The following is a 20482-nucleotide window of genomic DNA, read 5'->3' on the forward strand; positions in this document are numbered from 1 at the left end:
TTTTCCTAAAATGTCACTAAAGTTTAAAAAATTACTTGCATAATATAATCTTAATTTGAATCAAGCTGTATATCCATAAGAATAAGCTTTATATGTGTATAAATTTAATCTTCACAACAATTCTATGAAAAATGCTATTAGTATCATCATTTTAGAGATGAAGAAGCCAAAAAACATGGAGATTAGTAATTTGCTCAATATTAGTATATGACAAAGCTGGACACACGCATGTGCACGATCATACACACACACATGTATGTCAGAAAATAACAGATCTCTACCCAGTAAGAGTATGGATCATTTTTGTTCTATTTTGCATGTTTTGTATTCTCTAAATTTCTCCCAAATGAGCTGTTATTAATAAATCTAATAAATGATATAACTATAAAGGTGAATATTAATGTTTATTGTGAGAGCTGAAGAAAACATATGCACTTAATCATACATAATGCAAAGTCATATTAATCTTTCTCATATATATTTTTTGTACCAAGTTCCGGAAACTTAGCCCAGCCTCTGTGCTGATTTATATTTTACTATGAATATTGTTTCTGTGAAAACAAAAACAAAAAATAGTAAACCGTTTCAATGCAGTAGCTTTATTCTCACTGTCAGTTACATTTAATGTTGGGGGAGGGGGATTTCCCACCCCTCACACCCTTGGAAATAACTGATGTCAGGCTATAGCTCTGCCTGCGTTCTCATTACCCTTAGCCAGAAAGCAATAGATTCTGTAAGGAAAAATATTGCCCCATTAAACAAAGTGTCATCATTGAAGAGCAATCATTCTTTTTTATTTTTCCTGTGAGGTTATCTTAATAACTCACTCATAACAGTTATCTCCCAGGAAACATCTAGTTCATAGAGTACGACTGTTAAACAATATGAGTCTGGTCCAAATAGCCCAGGATGAATGTTTCCAACCATGAAGGGTCTGTATTTATTAAACATCTGTATGATGCAAAGACCACTGAAAGCTACTGCCTACCATCAGTGAAAAACTAATTTATTCTTGCTTTTTCAGTGCTTTTAACTCCTCCATATGCAACTTGTCACATTAGAAGTGATCTCTGATCACACCAAAGGAAACCAAGTAAAACCTAATTGGCAAACCCAAACTTGATTTGTGAGACTGAAAATTTGCAGGAAATAATGCGTAACTGGCATTTTAGACAACCATTATTTTAATATCACTGGACTCTAATTCTCTAATGAGGTGAGGGAATCTATTATATTGCCTTTCCTCCAACATGGAATTGGCAGGAGAATTTCTGAAGAGTTACCATGAAATCTTTGCAAAACATAGATAGATACTTGTTGTTATAGAGACTCCACACTCACACACATGCATGTGTGCATATCTAATGCAACACTAACTCAAGTGATCAGGGCCCAAGACTACACTGTTGGTCTTACATTTATTGCTTTCTCCTTAATTAGCATTTATTATAATATATGTTAGACGTATTGACAGAATTACCACTGAGGTGAAATATCAATGTGTATCATTCAGTGTAGAACAAAAAAAAATGCTTTTGGAAACATTTCCCCAAACTTGGTACTTCAGAAACCTTGAGTATGGGGCTCAGTGCACAAAGTTTGAAATAATTCATACTGGAGACCAGCACTTCTAAACTTACTGTACTTTATTTTTTCAGTCCAAGACTAGTTTTTCATTGATAAACCATTTTTCAAGAAAAGATGGAAGGTCATGCAAAGGAAAATAAATATCTAGTTGTTTACCAATCACCTGATTTAGGGTGGCTATTTATATTTTCCAAAGGAAAGTTTCATTTCCCTTTCTTGCAGATGTTAGGATTAAGATTTGCTTTAGTTGTCACAGTATAGTCATCATCTATTGTTGTGTAACTAATCACCCCAAAATATAGTGGCTTAAAACAACAAAATGTTATTATCTCACAGTTTCTGTAGATCAGGAAAACAGATGTAGTTTAGTTGTGTCTCCTACTTCAGGGTCTCTCACAGGCTGCAAAATCAGGGTGCTGGCTCACTGAGGGCAAGAATCCACTTCCACGCTTATTTTTATGGTTAATTGTAGGAATTAATTCCTGTGAGTTGTTGGACTGTGGGCCTTCCTAGCTAGCTGTTGGCCAGAGGCCACCCTTGGTTTTGTTCCACATGAGCCTCTTCCATATGATAGCTTACTTCATCAAAGTAAGAAAGCCAAGAATGCAAGAGAGAATCTTCTAGCCAAGGAGAACACCCTACCAAGGTGAGAGTCAGAGTCTTCGGTAACTCAATTGTGGGAGTGACATCCCATCACTTTTAATACACTGTCTTAGAAACAAGTTATTGGGTCCAGCACAGACTTGAGAAGAGGGGATTACACAAAGGCATGAATACTATCTTAGAAGTCAATCCCCCACATGCAAGTATTAATTATGAGTTAAAACAGGCTCAGACTGAGAAGTATTACAAACCAAATCCTTATTTATTTTATGTCTATATTTAAAGTAATTTTCATCTGAAGTTAATGATTCCAAGATATCAAACACACACACACACACACACACACACACACACACACAGAGAGAGAGAGAGAGAGAGAGAGAGAGAGAGAGAGAGAGAGACAGGAGAAAGAAAGAGATTAGCTTGGAATTTAGAGTTCCAAGATAAAATCACAATAAAGCATAGAATTTCTTAAAAATATCTTTAAGTGATGCTTAGAAAGAGAAAAAAGCCACCTGACTTTGATAACTGCTTCCCTCTGCCCAACTAGGCAGCTTCATCAAATGGCTCAGGGGGCATAGTCACACTGGGATTCATCTCCACCGCTGCTGGATCATTACTGCTTCCCCAATTCTGTGCTTCGATTTAAGAGGATAGGAGACAACTCCATGAAAGGGGTGAGGTGTGAGAGAGTGTGTGGGTTAGTCTTTTTGCAGCCAATCCTGGAGAGCTTTTGTCTTTTCTCCCTGTGGGAAGAACAGGCTCCTTGTTTATTTGTTTTTCAGTCTGTTGCTTATAGTCAAAATCTGATAACCTTTCTTTCACAGATATGGATCCAAATATTCTCAATCAAGAGTGTGGGGTTGATTTGGTTTTGTTTTGGAAATCCAAAGCACATTAAAGAGGTTTTTTTTTTGATAATTGTGTCTGCTTTGAATTCAAAAAAATCCATTTTGGACTTTAAATTACTTTTATTGTTCTGGTATCTATGGGCCCTTACTTGTAGCAAAGGTCACTCAATAGGCAAGGACATAAGAAAAAAATAGGGTCAGAGAATTTTTTAGTTATTAATTCAAAATAATAATTTAATAAATAGATCTAGGTTTGAGATATAAGATCATTTTTTAACTCCCCAAATGATTCCAAATCACAGTCATATTTGAGACCCCTGATTTTCAGCATCTATTTTATGGCTATTATAGTGAGTAGCCATTTGAGTTCAAATAAGTGCCACTACCTAAGTAACACTGGGCAGGTCATAGCTTTAAATCTTAGTTTTCTCATCTATAAGATGAGAATATTTTATGTAAGTTCTATGTTTATTATTAGGAATGAATAAAATAATAAATATAAAAATCTTACCTCAGTCACTGGAACATTGTAAACAGATAGTAAAGATGGAGTTTGCAAATAATTATAACCATATATTAGAACATAATAGAGCAACTGGGTGGCTCAGTTGCACTTCTGGCTTCTGCTCAGGTCATTATCTCATGGCTCGTGAGGTCCAGCCCTGCACTGGGCTCTATGCTGACAGCTCAGAGCCTGGAAACCTGCTTAGGATTCTGTGTCTCCTTCTCTCTCTGCTCCTCTCCCACTCATGATCTGTCTCTCTCTCAAATAAATAAACATTAAAAAAAAGAGAACATAATATAAATTAATTATTTGTCACTGGTGATTCTACTTAAGGTACATAATATATCCCTGACAATCCTCCAGGATTATTTTGAGCATATATTCTTGGATTATTTGAGGCTCTATGTTACAGGCCTATTAAATTATTTAAGTACAGGTGACCTTTAAACAATGTAAAGGTTAGGAGCACCAACCTCCCTACACAGATAAAAATCTGCATATGAGTTTTGATTCTACAAAATCTTAACTATTAATAGCCTACTGTTGACCAAAAGCATTACCAACAACATAAATTGTCAATTAACACATATTTTGTATATCATATATATTATATACTCTATTCTTACAGTGAAGTAATCTAGAGAAAAGAGAAAAACATTATTAAGAAAATCATAAGAGAAAGAAAATATATTTACAGTACTACACTGTATTTATTGAAAGAAATCCACATAGAAGTATGCCAACACTATTCAAAACCATGTTGTTCAAGGATCAACTGTACTACATAAATAAAAAAACATATTTTTCTTTTATTCATTCATCCATTTAAGCACTGTTCTGGGCACTGGGGATACAGCAGTGAGCAAGACATACAAGACCCCTGACCCTAGAGAGTTTGTACTCTGGAGAGACAGAAAATAAACAAAAAAGCATTTATAATGTGATGCCAGTTAGTGGTTATTTTTATGAAAAAGTAAAGCTGGGAGGAGAGTAAGACAACTGTAAATTTGAGGGGTGGAGTATTTAGTGTACTTAAATGAGGAAGAAAGTTCTCTCAGTAAAGGTAATAGTTGAGGAGATATCTAAGGAAATAAGAGAGTAAATGATGGAAAATTCTGGGGGGAAAGAAGTATCCCAAATAAGGGCATACAGGAGAAACGGCCCTGAGGAACACTGTGAACATATTCAAAAAGCAACAGGGAGACAATGTAGGCTACAGTTACACCAAGCAAAAGCAGAAGATGGTGAATGGCGAGGCCAGAGAGTGAGCAGGGACCAGGAATCTTACAAGATAGGTACTTGGGTCTTGTTTCTTTCACTTAGCACAATGTTTTCAAGGTTCATCCATATTGCAACATAAATCAGAATTCTGATGTACATTTTTAAAAAGCCCATTCTTGTTACTATGGTATAAACCCATAATAAGGGTGCAAAGGGGGAAACAGAACAAAGAGAGAGAATGCTGTACCCTGATGAGAGATAATAGAGGCTTCATCCAGGATGATAGCTGAGAAGGGACCAGATTCATGATTAATCTATCTAGATTGATCTAGAAAGATTTACCTATGTGTTTGTATATAGAGAGAGATATGTATTTCTACTATGTGTAAATGTGGGTGTGTGACTTGAATAGCCAACCATGGTACATCTGGGCCAGGCTGTTGGCAAAGCTAGGATTGATTTTCAGTGATATTCTACTTCGGCTGCTGTCCCAGCTTCCAGCTCTCAAACTTCACATACCTTCAAGCATCGGCCAGAGTCCATGAAACAAGTTGTAACGATAATTTTAAAATGCTGTCAGTGAGAGCATTTACCTTGGGAAAATGTGGAACCTCCCTAGATGACTGACAGTACTCAATTGGATGTTTAATTCAGGTTTGTTTAAAACATCAGTCTCGGGAGGAGCCAAGATGGCAGAATAGCATGGAAGTTTTTTTGTGTCTCATGTCCATGAAATACAGCCAGATCAACACTAAACCATCCTGCACACCTAGAAAACTGATCTGAGGATTAACACAACAATCTGCACAACTGAACCACAGAACTCAGCAGGTACACAGCATGGAAAGGTGAACTGGGGGAGAGAGAAGCCACAGAGGGCAGGGAGCTGTTTTTGCTTGTGGAGAGAGGATGGAGATAGAGGGGGTAGGGTGAGAATACAGGAAAAGCAGCTGGAGAAAAAGTGGAAAAGTGGAAACAGCCACAGGGACTGAACTAAAAAGGGAGAAAGGAGAGGGTTTAAATTCCATTAAGACTCTATAAACAGGGGGAGTTCAGAGCCTGAAACTCTGCAGCTTGATACCTGGTGGTGCTCTGGTGAGAAGGGCGAATCCCCAGGAACTGAATGAAGTCCAAGGGTCTTCAGGCCACAAGGGGAGAGGCAGTTCCCCTGCTGGGAGGACATCTGGTAGAGGCAGTGTGACCCACCCCCCATAGGCAAAAGCCCCAGGGGACCCAGGAGAACAACCACATTTGCTGCTGCTGGAAAAATTTCCTTGGGGGTAGAGCCTGGTGCCAGATGTGTGTTGTGATTTTCCATAATCCCTGAAACACTGCTGTTTTCTCTGGGGTGGACTGGTGAGTTCAAGTTTCACATGAATTTCTCTGGGGTAGACTGGCACCCAGCCACAGTCTCTGGGCATCAGCAGCAGCACGGTCTTGCGAGCATTCCTGGGTATGGCCGGCAATCAGCCATTGCTCAGTGAGACCCTCCTGCTGAGGGGCAGAACAGGTCAAAGCTGCAGTCCCTCAGAAATAAGGGGTCAGGAAACACAGCCGCATCTGAGATAGAAATCAGGAAGGATGTGCTGCCTGGGACTTGGTCACAGACAGTATAAAAGCCGGGAGTGGATGGAAGCCAAAGACAAAGGACAGGTGCATGATTGCTAATAGGGAAGAACAGAGTTCTGATACTAGAGACTAGGTAGCTGGGTATATGCCATTTTCACCCCTCCCACGCATGCACATACACACCTACAAGCGCCACAACAATCCACCCCAGTGAGCTAAGCAGCTCCATCTAGTGGAGATTGGAACGGTTACACTAAGCCCCTCCAGCTGGCCCAGACTCACTCTTCAGATCACAAATGTCCCTGCCTGCTTAGATTACGGACTATAGAGCAATCCATAGTTTGACTCCTAGGGGAAAATGAAATAATTTCAATCGTATTTCAGTCTGTTCACTGGTAAATCTATTCAATTTTCGTTTTTTTTTTCTATTTTTTGTTTCTTTTCTTTTTCTTGAATACAGAAAGAAAAAAACATTTATTTTCAATTTTTATTAAAAATATTTCTCTTTAATTTTTTCTACTGTATTGTTTACTTTTGTGTAATTTTTTTTTCAAATTCTATTTTACTTCCATCATTTCATCTTATTCTATTTCAGTGTATTCATTTTTTCAAATTTTCAAATGATTTCTTTTTTTTCTTTCTTTCCCTTTTTTCTCTAATCTATCAAGTCGCTTTCAACACCCACCAAAACACACCTAGGATCTAGCATCATTTATATGATTTATGTGTGTGTGTGTGTTGTTGTTTTTAATTTCTTAATTTTAATTTTTTAATTTTAATATTTTTACTTTTATTTTTTTACCTCATTAATTCATTTTCTCCCTTCAAAATGATGAAACGAAGGAATTCACCCCAAAAGAAAGAGCAAGAAGAAACGACAGCCAGGGTCTTAACCAACACAGATACAAGCAAAATGTCTGAACAAGAATTTAGAATCATGATAATAAGAATACTAGCTGGAGTCAAAGATAGATTAGAATCCCTTTCTGCCAAGATAAAAGAAGTAAAAAATAGCCAGAATGAAATTTAAAATGCTATAACTAAGCTGCAATCACGGATGGATGCAGCAGTGGCAAGGATGGATGAGGCAGAACAGAGAATCAGCAATATAGAGGACAAACTTATAGAGAAAAATCAAACAGAAAAAAAGAGGGAGACTAAGGCAAAAGAGCATGATTTAAGAATTAGAGAAATCAGTGACTCGTTAAAAAGGAGCAACATCAGAATCATAGAGGTCCCAGAAGAGGAAGAGAGAGAAAAAGGGGTAGAAGTGTTATGTGAGCAACTCATAACAGAAAACTTTCCTAACCTAGGGAAAGACACAGACATCAAACTACAGGAAGCACAGAGGACTCCCACTAGATTCAATAAAAACCAACAATCAACAAGGCATATCATAGTCAGATTCACAAAATACTCAGGCAAGGAAAGAATCATGAAAGTGGCAAGGGGAAAAAAGTCCTTATCCTACAAGGGAAGACAAACCAGGTTTGCAGCAGACCTATCCACAGAAACTTGGCAGCCAGAAGGAGTGGCAGTAATATTCTATGTACTGAACCAGAAAAATATGCAGTCAAGAATTTTTCATCCAGCAAGGCTGTGATCAAAATAGAAGGAGAGATTAAAATTTTCCCAAACAAAAATTAAAGGATTTCATGACCACTAAACCAGCCCTGCAAGAAATTTTAAGGGGGACACTGTGAGGGGAGAAAAGATGAAAAAATACATACATACATACATACATACATACATACATACATACCAAAAGCAACAAAGACTAGAAAGGACCAGGGGCACCTGGGTGGCTCAGTCAGTTAAGCGGCCGACTTCGGCTCAGGTCATGATCTCACGGTCCGCGAGTTCGAGCCCCGCATCGGGCTCTGTGCTGACAGCTCAGAGCCTGGAGCCTGTTTCAGATTCTGTGTCTCCCTCTCTCTCTGCCCCTCCCCTGTTCATGCTCTGTCTCTCTCTGTCTCAAAAATAAATACATATTTAAAAAAAAAAAGACTAGAAAGGACCAGAGAACACACCAGAAACTCCAACTCTATAAGAAACATAATGACAATAAATTCATATCTTTCAGTACTCACTCTAAATGTCAATGCACTCAATGCTCCAATCAAAAGACATAAGGTAACAGAATGGATAAGAAAACAAGATCCATCTATATGCTGTTTACAAGACACCTTCATATTGAAAGTGAGGAGATGGAGAACCATCTATCATGCTAATGGTCAACAAAAGAAAGCTGGAATAGCCATACTCATATCAGACAATCTAGACTTTAAAAAAAAGACTGTAACAAGAGATGAAGAAGGGCATTATATCATAATTAAGGAGTCTATCCACCAACAAGACGTAACAATTATAAACATTTATGCTCCAAATGTGAGAGCACCCAAATATATGTCAATTAATCAAAAACATAAATAAACTCATTGATAATAATACTGTAATAGTAGGGGACTTCAACACCCCACTTACAACAATGGACAGATCATCTAATCAGAAAATCAATGAGGAAAAAATGGCTTTGTATGACACACTGGACCAGATGGACTTAACTGATATATTCAGAACATTTCATCCTAAAGCAGAGGAATATACATTCTTCTCCAGTGCACATGGAACCTTCTCCAGAATAGACCACATACTGGGACACATCAGCCCTCAACAAGTATAAAAAGATCGAGATCATACCGTGAATATTTTCAGATCATGCTATGTAACTTGAAATCAACCACAAGAAAAAATTTGGAAAGGTAACAAATCCTTGGAGACTGAAGAACACCCACTAAAGAATGAATGGGCTAACCAAGAAGTTAAAGAGGAAATTAAAAAGTATATGGAAGCCAATAAAAATGATAACACCACAACCCAAAACCTCTGGGATGTAGCAAAGGCAGTCATAAGAGGAAAGTATATAGCAATCCAGGCCTTCCTGAAGAAGGAAGAAAGGTCTCAGATAACACAACCTAACCTTACACTTTAAAGAGCTGGAAAAAGAACAGCAAATAAAACCCCAAAACAGCAGAAGACAGGAAATAATAAAGATTAGAGCAGAAACTAATGCTATCGAAACCAAAAATACAGATCAATGAAACCAGAAGCTGGTTCTTTGAAAGAATTAACAAAATGGATAAACCATTAGCCAGTTTGATCAAAAAGAAAAAGGAAAGGACCCAAATAAATGAAATCAAGAATGAAAGGGGAGAGGTCACAACCAACACAGCAGAAATAAAAACAGTAATAAGAGAATACTATCAGCAATTATACACCAATAAAATGGGCAATCTGGAAGAAACAGACAAATTCCTAGAAACATATAAACTACCAAAACTGAAACAGAAAGAAATAGAAAACTTGAACAGACCTATAACCAGTACAGAAATCGAATGAATAATCAAAAATCTCCCAAAAAACAAGAGTCCAGGGTCAATGGCTTTCCAGGGGAATTCTACCAAACATTTAAGGAAGAGTTAACACCTGTTCTCTTGAAGCTGTTCCAAAAAAATAGAAATGGAAGGAAAACTTCCAAACTCTATGAAGCCAGTGTTACCTTGATTCCAAAGCCAGACAAAGACCCCACTACAAAGGAGAACTGTAGACAAATTTGCCTGATGAACATGGATGCAAAAATCCTCAACAAGTCAACTGGATCCAACAATACATTAAAAAAGTTATTCATCATGACCTAGTGGGATTTATACCTGGGATGCAGGGCTGGTTCAATATCCGCAAAACAATCAGTGTGATTCATCACATCAATAAAAGAAAGGACAAGAACCATATGATCCTCTCAATAGATGCAGAGAAAGCATTTGACAAAATACAGCAACCTTTCCTGATAGAAAACCCTCAAGAAAGTAGGGATAGAAGGAGCATACCTCAAGATCATAAAAGTCATATATGAATGACCCAACGCTAATATCATCCTCAATGGGGAAAAACTGGGAGCTTTCCCCCTAAGGTCAGGAACGAGACAGGGATGTCCACTCTCACCACTGTTATTCAACATAGTATTGGAAGTCTTAGGCTCAGCCATCAGACAACACAAAGAAATAAATAAAGGCATCCAAATCATCCAGGAGGAGATCAAACTTTCACCCTTCGCAGATGACATGATATTTTATATGGAAAACCCAAAAGATTCCACCAAAATACTGCTAGAACTGATTCATGAATTCAGCAAAGTTGCAGGATATAAAATCAGTGCACAGAAGTTGGTTGTGTTCCTATGTACCAACAATGAAACAACATAAAGAGAAATCAAGAAAGTGATCCCATTTACAATTACACCAAAACCATAAAATACTTAGGAATAAATCTAACCAAAGAGGTGAAAAATCTATAGACTGAAAACTATAGAAAGCTTTTGAAAGAAATTGAAAAAGACACAAAAAAATGGAAAAATATTCCTTGCTCCTGGATAGGAAGAACAAATATTGCTAAAATGTTGGCACTACCCAAAGCAATCTACATATTCAATGCAATCCCTATAAATATAACACCAGCATTCTTCACAGAGCTAGAACAAATAAACCTATAATTGGAAAACAGGAGCCAGAAAAGACCCTGAATAGCCAAAATGATCTTGAAAAAGAAAACCAAAGCAGGAGGTATCACAATCCTAGACTTCAAGCTGAACTACAAAGCTGTAATCACCAAGACAGTATGGTTCTTAGCACAAAAACAGACACTGAGATCAATGGAACAGAATAGAGAACCCAGAAATGGACCCACAAACATATGGCCAACTAGTCTTTGACAAAGCAGGAAAGAGTATCCAATGGAATAAAGACAGTCTCTTCAGCAAGTGGTGCTGGGAAAACCAGACAGCAACATGCAGAAGAATGAACCTGGACCACTTTCTTACACCATACACAAAAATAAATTCAAAATTGATGAAAGACCTAAATGTAAGACAGGAAGCCATCAAACTCCTTGAGGAGAAAGCAGGCAAAACCTCTTTGATCTTGGCTGCAGCAACTTCTTAGTCAACATGTCTCCAGAGGCAAGGGAAACAAAAGCAAAAATGAACTATTGGGACCTCATCAAAATAAAAATCTTCTGCAGCGCAAAGGAAACAATTGGCAAAACTAAAAGGCAACCGACAGAATGGGAGAAGATATTTGCAAATGACATATCAGATAAAGGGTTAGTATCTAAAATCTATAAAGAACTTCTCAAACTCAACACCCAAAAAACAAATAATCCAGTGAAGAAATGGGAAAAAGACATGAATAGACACTTCTCCAAAGAAGACATCCAGATGGCCAACCAACACATGAAAAAATGCACAACATCATTCATCATCAGGGAAATAAAAATCAAAACCACAATGAGATACCATTTCACACCTATCAGAATGGCTAACATTAACAACTCAGGCAACAACAGATGTTGGTGAGGATGGGGAGAAAGAGGATCTCTTTTGCACTGCTGGTGGGAATGCATGCTGGTGCAACCACTCTAGACAATAGTGTAGAGGTTCCTCAAAAAATTAAAAATAGAACTACCCTACAACCCAGCAATTACACTACTATGTATTTATCCAAGGGATATAGGCATACTGTTTCAAAGGGGCACATGCATCCCAATGTTTATAGCAGCACTATCAACAATAGCCAAAGTATGGAAAGATGCCAAATGTCCATTGACAGATGAATGGATAAAGAAGAAGATGTATATATATACAATGGAGTATTACTCAGCAATCAAAAAGAATGAAATCTTGCCATTTGCAACTATATGGGTGGAAATAGAGGGTATTATGCTAAGTGAAATTAGTCAGAGAAAGACAAGTATCATATGACTTAACTCATGAGGACTTTAAGACATATAACAGATGAACTTAAGGGAAGGGAAGCAAAAAATAATATAAAAACAGGGAGGGGGACAAAACATAAGAGGCTCTTAAATATGGAGAACAAACAGAGGGTTACTAGATGGATTATGGGAGGGGGGATGGGCTAAATGGGTAAAGGGCATTAGGAAATCTACTCCTGAAATCATTGTTGCACTATTTGCTAAGTTGGATATAAATTAAAAAATCAAAATAAAATTTTTTAATTGTGGAAAACAAAAACAAAACAACAAAACAAAACATCAGTCTCATCTCTTTATTTAGACAGAATTTATGGCACAAACCCTTCTCTGCTCACCTCTCAATGAGTATTTCTTGATTACCAAAGTTAAAAATTATGAGACATGGGGCACCTGGGTGGCTCAGTCGGTTGAGCGTCCGACTTGGGCTCAGGTCATGATCTCACGGTTCATGAGTTTGAGCCCCGCGTTGGGCTGTGTGTGGACAGCTTGGAGCCTGGAGCCCACTTAGGATTCTGTGTCTCCCTCTCTTTCTCTGCCCCTCCCCAGCTTGCACTCTGCCTCTCCCTCTCTCAAAAATAAATACACATTAAAAAAAATTATAAGACATGGTATAGTTCTTTACCTTTAATCTAGCTTGGGGTTTAAGATATACACACATAAGGTAATGAGAAAATAAGATAAATTTAAAACTAAATCTGGAACATAGAATTATAAGTCTGCAGATCCTCTATTAAAATGTTAAAATACCAGTGTGTTTCAATCAGTTGTTAATGTCATTTAAAGCTATCTCCATTGTAACATATTGTATTTTCCAAAGATGCCTGTAACAATACCTCCTATCTCACATCCTGTTCTAGAATGTTGCCACACACTAACAAGAAATAGCATTTATGTTCCTTACTCTTAAACCTGGGTAAGTTTTTGAGACTGCCTAACCAACAGACTAGGGAAGATCAATATTAAGTGACTTCTGAGGCAAGGGCATAAAAATGCCATGTGCTTTTTGCCTTGTTTTCTTGGGATACTTGCTTTTGGAAACCAGTTATCACCTGTGTGAAAGCCCAGGCAGCTCAGGGAGAGGCTCACATGGAAAGGACTAACACCTTTGTCTCCATGCTCTGGCCGAGCTAGCAGCCAGCATCAATTTGCCAGCCATGTGTGGAAGCCATCTAGGAAGCAGACCTTCCAGACCCCCATTGAATCACCCTCTTCTGTCACCAAGTGAGCTCATTCCACTAAGCCATGCCCAAATTGCAGATATGTGAGCAAAATTAAATAATTGTTTTAAGCCATTAAATTTTGGCTGGCTTGTTTCTCAGCAATAGATAAATTAAATACCTCCTAACACCAAGCCTCACTTTCACTGGTATTCAGCTAGGCTTTCTTAAACAGGAAGAAAGGGATGGGGTTACAGTAAAACTCTGGAAAATGAACATATGCCACTATCTGTTTTAATTAAGCCCAACTGCACAAAGAGAAATTATTACCAGTGTGTCAATAGCTACTCAATGCATTTAAATAATTTTATAAAGACTATGCAACAAAATGAGTCTGTAGATCCAGAAAACACTCCTATATAGTTTTGCCAAGATCTGTGCATGCCCAGTGGGCATAGGTCTTGAATGTTAACAACATCCATCTTGGTGAACACATGGAATAGATTTTTTTATGCTATAAGTTTAAAGTAGGGGAAAATGAATCAGAGTTGGGGTAGTCGGGAGGACATCCTCAAGGATGTGAAACTTGGACTGCATGTTGAAGGAAGGGTTGTTTCATTTGAAGAGTCGAGGTGGAGTATACCAAGTGTGGGAAATACTATGTACACACAGATGCCACATAGTGGGATACAGGTTCAAGGTCTTTTCTAGACCAACTCATCTAGGAGAGAGAAGAAACCTTAAGAGGGAGTAAATGAAGAGAGGAAGCCAGATTGCTTACAAAGGCTAAAATGTAAAGTCCTTTGACTCAGGTTTTAGATCTGAATGGCAATTTTAGTAATTGCTGTCAATTTGCCTGTTGTATTTATATGCATTAATTAGGAATCCAAATAAATCTCTTTATTCATGGATTTTCCTTCTTTGCCTCCGAGATGTACAAAGGCACACTTCTTCTTAAAAAGAAGTTAACTGGGGCGCCTGGGTGGCGCAGTCGGTTAAGCGTCCGACTTCAGCCAGGTCACGATCTCGCGGTCCGTGAGTTCGAGCCCCGCGTCAGGCTCTGGGCTGATGGCTCGGAGCCTGGAGCCTGTTTCCGATTCTGTGTCTCCCTCTCTCTCTGCCCCTCCCCCGTTCATGCTCTGTCTCTCTCTGTCCCAAAAATAAATAAAAAAAAAAAACGTTGAAAAAGAAAAAAAAAAAAAAAAAAGAAGTTAACTATTTTTCTCAAACAACCCCTCAAAATTTAAAAAGCATATATTAGTTTTGTTTATGTCTCTAAAGTGAATTCAATATTTCTGTAATAGGAAGAGTCTAATGGTTTAAATCCAGTTCTCAGTCATCTCAGTCTTTCCTGTTAATCCTAATAACTTAATTAAGAAGTATTGACAGCCATATACATCAGCTGCTAAGCAGTTTCAAAACTGCAGGATAGCCCCAGTTTTGGTCACACCCAGCTGACTTCTGTCCCCCCATCTCAATTCAGAATCCTATACCAAGTGTCCAGTTAGACCTTCCCATGCTTTAGCATTTACACATTCATTCATTTTTGCATTAATATGTTCTAGGCACTCTTCCAGTTAGTAATGTCTGTGATGAAGTCTCTGAAACAATGATTTGTTAATCCCTGGGAACAGATATCAATTTTCAAGGTCCTAGAGGTAATGTGATAAGTAGTTCCCCTCTTGCTGTTCAAATTCTGAACCCAATAAGATCAATATGTTATAGGTCAAAATATTACCCAAATATATCTCAATTGAAGGAAGTAGTTGATGTCTGTAGACCATGAATTTCTTAATACTGAACTCCAGAAATCAACACATGTACCTAGTATTGGACCAGAGTTTTGCTTAATACATGGTGTATCACATCCCCAAATTTGGCAGAGCCTCTCTGGAGGAACAGAATGGAGTGTAGCAGAATGGAGTGTAGCAAAGGGAACAGAAGGGGTAGAGCTAAACATGTCCAGTTTCTCTCTCCAGACTCCCAAACCAGGTAATAGTATTGAGAGGTCTGAAGTCATATTGCTAGAGAATTGCTTGCACATAGAACAGGAGTAGGCAAATTATGGCTCATGGGGACCAATCTTGGGCCATCACGTGTTTTTGTAGAGCCTAAAAGCTAAAACTAGCTTTTACATTTTTAATGGTTAAAAATATCAAAGAAGAAAAATAATTTGGGATACATAAACATTATATGAAGTTTAAATTTCAGTGTCTGTAAATAAAATTTTATTAAAATACAGCCAAGCCCATTTGCTTACATATTGTCTATGGCTGCTGTCACACTACAGGGGCAGAATGGAGTCATTGTGAAAGGGACTGTATGGGACATACAGCTTAAAATATTTTGCTGTTTGGCTTTTTGCATAAAAAGTTTGCTGATCCCTGACATAAAAGGAAAAAGCTGGGTTGGGGAAGAAAAATCTCCTTGGGATTTTTACTAGAGATGGAATCTCCTTCTATGTGTCTATCTTTGTTTGATATGAGACCAACATTCCCTCAGTCACCCTGGTCAAAACCTGGCAGGCATTTTATGACTAATGTTAAGCCCCTTATCTAATTAATCATCATCTGTTTTCTGTTTATTTTTCTTTTAAAATGCCTTTAAAATTTTTCCTGTTTATTGCCCTAGCTTCACCATTTCACATCAGAATCCCTACAAAACTTTTCCAACTAGACATCTTAATTCCATCTCCATTGTCTTTTAGAATTGAAAGTAACTTTAGAGAGTTTCTGTTCAATCCTCTCATTATCAAAATGAGGGAATTGTTACTCTGTGAGGCAAAAAAAGTTCTCAAATTTGCAAATCTAATTTGTCATTGGCTAGGATTGGACCCAAGATCTCCCAAATAGTAGCTCAGTGGTCCTTCTGCCATGGCATGCTCTTTCCTCACATTGCCCTTCACATGAAATTTTCAGACTCTTATTGATAAAAATCACATTTGTAATCTAGGCCAGGAATCAGAAAACTACAGTACATGGCCACATTTTACTCTCAATCTGCTTTGTGTCGATCAGGACTTATTAGAACACATCCATCATCCTTATTATCTATGGCTGCTTTTGTACCAGTGCCTACATCAGAGTTAAATAGTTATGCCAAAGACTATATGGCTCAAAAAGCCTAAAATATTTATTATGTACTCCTTCACAGAAAAAAATTTTGCAGAGCCCTGATCTAGACTCAAAGTGTTCTACCTTTTTCCTCATCACTTACTGTGGCACTGATGGTTCTTCCCCATCGCCATTCTTACTTTCTCTAGCAATAAAACCACTCTTTTTTTTTTTCAGCTGAACACATGACCTGTGTGTTTAGCCTGAAGTGAACACTACATGTCTCAGCTTCCCCTGAATGTTGGTGTAAGCAAAGGAATCCATGAGAATCCATTGGACTTGTGTATGCAACTTCCAGGAAGCAATCCTTAAAGGAAAGAAGTACCTTTAAAGGAAGGAACATGCCCTTCTCTTCCCTTTGCCTCCTCCTTTCTAGCTAGAATGATGCCAGGAAAACTGGGAAAGCCAACATGTGCTATAAGATGATTTTGGACATGGAGTTCATATATAGCGGACCAACACAATGGAAAGATACTGGGTTCTTGACATCAAAGTGTTTCCACTATCCTTAGACCACATACCTCTGGATTTTTACATGAATGAGAAACACAGTTCTATGTCAAACAAGATCCTCCATTAATTAGGATTTGTCTGTCACTTGTGATTCATCCTAGGTGATGTGCTTTCCAATAGGAATTTTTTTTCAGAGAAGCTAGTACCTTTATAACTTGCTGAATTGGCTATGATTATTCCCACACCTCCATTCTTTTGCTAATGCTGCTAGCTCATGCTGGACTGCCCACTCTCTCCTCCTCCATTGACCACATTTTACAAATTATTCAAGGCAATTAATGTTCTATCCATATCCTGAGGCATGCTTTTTTTCACGACTTAAAATTAAGTGCAATATATTCAAACAACTAAGACTGTATATACTGCATTACATTCTTTGAATCATGTGTTTTGAACCATTATGCTAAAGGAGAGTGTAGACTTTTAAAGGATTAGGATTATTTAGTTTTACTTTTATTTCCAGGTTTCTCACACTGTATACAACCACAAAATACCTGATGGATTTATTTGAATAAATTTGGGCAAAAGTGAGCCACACTTACTCATGAGATCATAGGTTCTCATCCTTTAAACTCAGAATGTCTTCTGATACCTGAACCATAATATGTAAGCCCAGCCAAAGAAAGATCTGTCCCAGGGCAAGTCAAACAAAACTGCATATGATGGGCATTTAGGCAAAGAGTTATGTGCTACCTAAGAAAGCCATCATGAGACAACGCACATTACCATTATGTATGATAAATTGGACAGATATGCTGTGCTCTCACTGAAATAAATGGGTCTAATTCCACTTTTAGTTTTTGCTTTTATTATTTATTAGATGCTTTGAGGCCCCAGAAGTTATACTATCATACCTTCAGCCTAAGTAATAGCACCTTAGACATATATATTTAAACTAAGAAACAAAAAGTTTATCAGATAATGTTTATACTTGTCCCAGTTCACGAAGCAAACAGAAACGTACTAGCTTGTCAAGGACTCCAATGTCAGAACTCAAATGTTACCTGAACCAACATCCAGGCAGTGTGCTCCCTATGGAACTGCAGACGGTAGACTAAATCTTTAACCACAAGGTATGGGGCCATTTATGTCAACCCAGCCCACAGTTCTTAAACGGGGATATGTTGTCTGTCTGTTCACATTAGAGTACAGCAGAGCTCTTAGAACATTCTTACAAATGAATTGATTCCAGCGTCAGCCAAAAGCCTACCTACAGATAAGCATCAGGAGCGGCTGAAAGGAAAATTGAATGAGAACTTCATTTTTTGAGTGCATGAAAGTTGCTGGCTCCCAATTCTTTGCACTTAGCATTTGAGGTAGCTCTCTGGCCAAACTCCCCTGGGGAAGCAGACAGTTGCCTATCAACAGAGGGGAGTGAGATAATGGAAGAGGCAGAAACTTGTCAGACGGCATGGGAACAGAGTGTCTCTCAAATCTTTTGTTTGTTTTTGTTAAAGTGTTCCTATCCATCTCCCCAAAGACTCACTCTTCCAATTTTGCTGAACACTTTGTTCATCTTCTTGATTTCTTTGTCAGTTGTTGTTACTTTTTTGAAGTGCTTGTCAGAAATTTTCTTTTTCTTCAGAAGAATATGTCATTAAGTTATAACTGTTTGCATGGCTACCATCAGCTTTGGTTTGAGGCAGAAATCTTACTTTTTCCCCCCTTTCAGGCCCTCAGCCAAGCTCAGCCTGCCTTGAGGAAAGCCACAGCTTCCAGATGCTTCATTCTTAGACCTCAACCCTAAGTTAACTATGAAAATAGGAACAAAATGCACTGACTTTTATTTTAACATGACCACCCTTCTTAGGTGTACTTAGATATCCTCTACATTTCTGCCCCATCTGCTCCAAGATACTTTATTACAGTCCATTTTCCCTTATTTCTTCTCCCTGTCTTCTTCAGAGCCTACTCCAATCAGTGAAATTTATCTTAGTCACTGTAAACACTCTTCTCTCCTTCATGAGCCCTCCCTTAACTGATTATGTTGGGGAAACAGAATTAAAAACAAAATCTTCTCCCAACACAGAAATCCTCTCCACAAAGGTAGTAGAGAGAGAAAACACTTTTATTATTGGCTAAATATAAAATTAGCATGTGATGTGCATCACAAGCAGTCTGCTGGGGGGAGGGGATTGCAAAGACAAAACAAAATCTCACCCTTTCAAAAAGCTAAGCAGACATAACCCATTCTGTGTATGTTTTCAAGATAAATAACTAGTCGTTAAATAAGAGGACTTGATAGCACTATTTATCACACCCAGTTTCTCCTAACTTTACCTGATAGTTGGAGAGACCATCCGAGTTAGGTAATTGGCTTTAACCAGAGAAAAAACAAGCCTTTCATATTTTTATGACAGGAAGCCGTTTTGTAACTTGGAGCAAGGCACCCACCAAAGTTAGGCTTTGACCTCCCACTGAAACCGAGAGACAGGGGTGCTATTTCCCTTGATGTTTACATTTCAAAGAACTGACTCCTGGGTCCTTGAGAAAAACATCCCTACAAATGGCCTATGCAGTTTTCAAAAGGATTTATAAAATTTTAAAGAGAGGAGAAAGAACATACAATTATGAGTTTTTTAAAGTAAATGCTCTAAGGAAAGGGATGGGGATCTTCCCTTATTTTCTACAGGGAGAATCAGGCCTCTTATTTTTAATTTGTGTTTGTCCTTGCAATTATACTTTAGCTTTAATTTCCTTGTTCTACCTACTGTAATCATGTGAAATGAAGAAGGAGAGGTTTGGAGGCCACTTATGGGAAAGCTCAAAACAGGAGGTTGTAGAAAGAAATACGGGAGAAAGGAAGCACAAACCTTGCTCTGAGGTAGGCAAACAATATGATTTTTGAACGCAGTTCAGAAACATTCATTGACCGTCACTCAGAGGTGAAATGTTTGGTGGGATTCCTGAACCCCAGCCCAGACATTCACATTCAGTAAGTTTTAGGAACTTAGTTGAGGTTCAGAACATATAATTAAAAAGAAACTTTCCCAAATGATTTTGAGTGCAGCCAGATTTAGGAACCATGGATTTGAGGCATGACAGTGTGGGTGTCTCTCTCATTTTCCAAGTCAGTCCTCCGGAGTTTGCCCTAAGATCTTGGAGAAAAGGAGATAGAAATAAATAAAACACATAATACAAGTGGTTTATTAACAAATAAATAATAAGAGGCCACCCCATTTGAAATTTTTTCTTAATGGAAATAAAAACTCTTCTCCTGCCATAGAAAAGAGCTGATTTTTTTATATTGCACATGTAAGTGATATCATACAGTATTTGTAGAGATGGAGAGTAGAATGGTGGTTACCAGGGGATGGGAGTGAGGGAGTAGGCAGAATTTGGGAGATGTTGTTCAAAAGATACAAACTTGTAGTTAGAGGATGAATAAGTTCCAAGGATCTGATGCTTGGCACTGATTATAGTTAACTGCACTGTGTCATACACTTCAAAGTTGCTAAGAAACTAGATCTCAAATGTTCTCACCACAGAAAAGAAATGACAATTGTGGGACATGATGGAGGTTTGGGCTAAATG

At 38.0% G+C, this 20482-nt stretch overlaps 1 long non-coding RNA gene across 1 annotated transcript in view; it reads left to right on the forward strand.

Moving 5' to 3' along the window:
* Window positions 1–13042: 13042 nt before the first annotated feature.
* Window positions 13043–20482, forward strand: part of LOC122219068 — a 51697-nt gene continuing 44257 nt past the window's right edge. The window contains exon 1 of the long non-coding RNA XR_006202247.1: window positions 13043–13078. This is a non-coding gene — a long non-coding RNA (uncharacterized LOC122219068). The remainder of the gene's footprint in view (window positions 13079–20482) is intronic.

This window comes from Panthera leo, chromosome B2, assembly GCF_018350215.1.
Source record: "Panthera leo isolate Ple1 chromosome B2, P.leo_Ple1_pat1.1, whole genome shotgun sequence".
In the NCBI taxonomy this organism is placed as follows: domain Eukaryota; kingdom Metazoa; phylum Chordata; class Mammalia; order Carnivora; family Felidae; genus Panthera; species Panthera leo.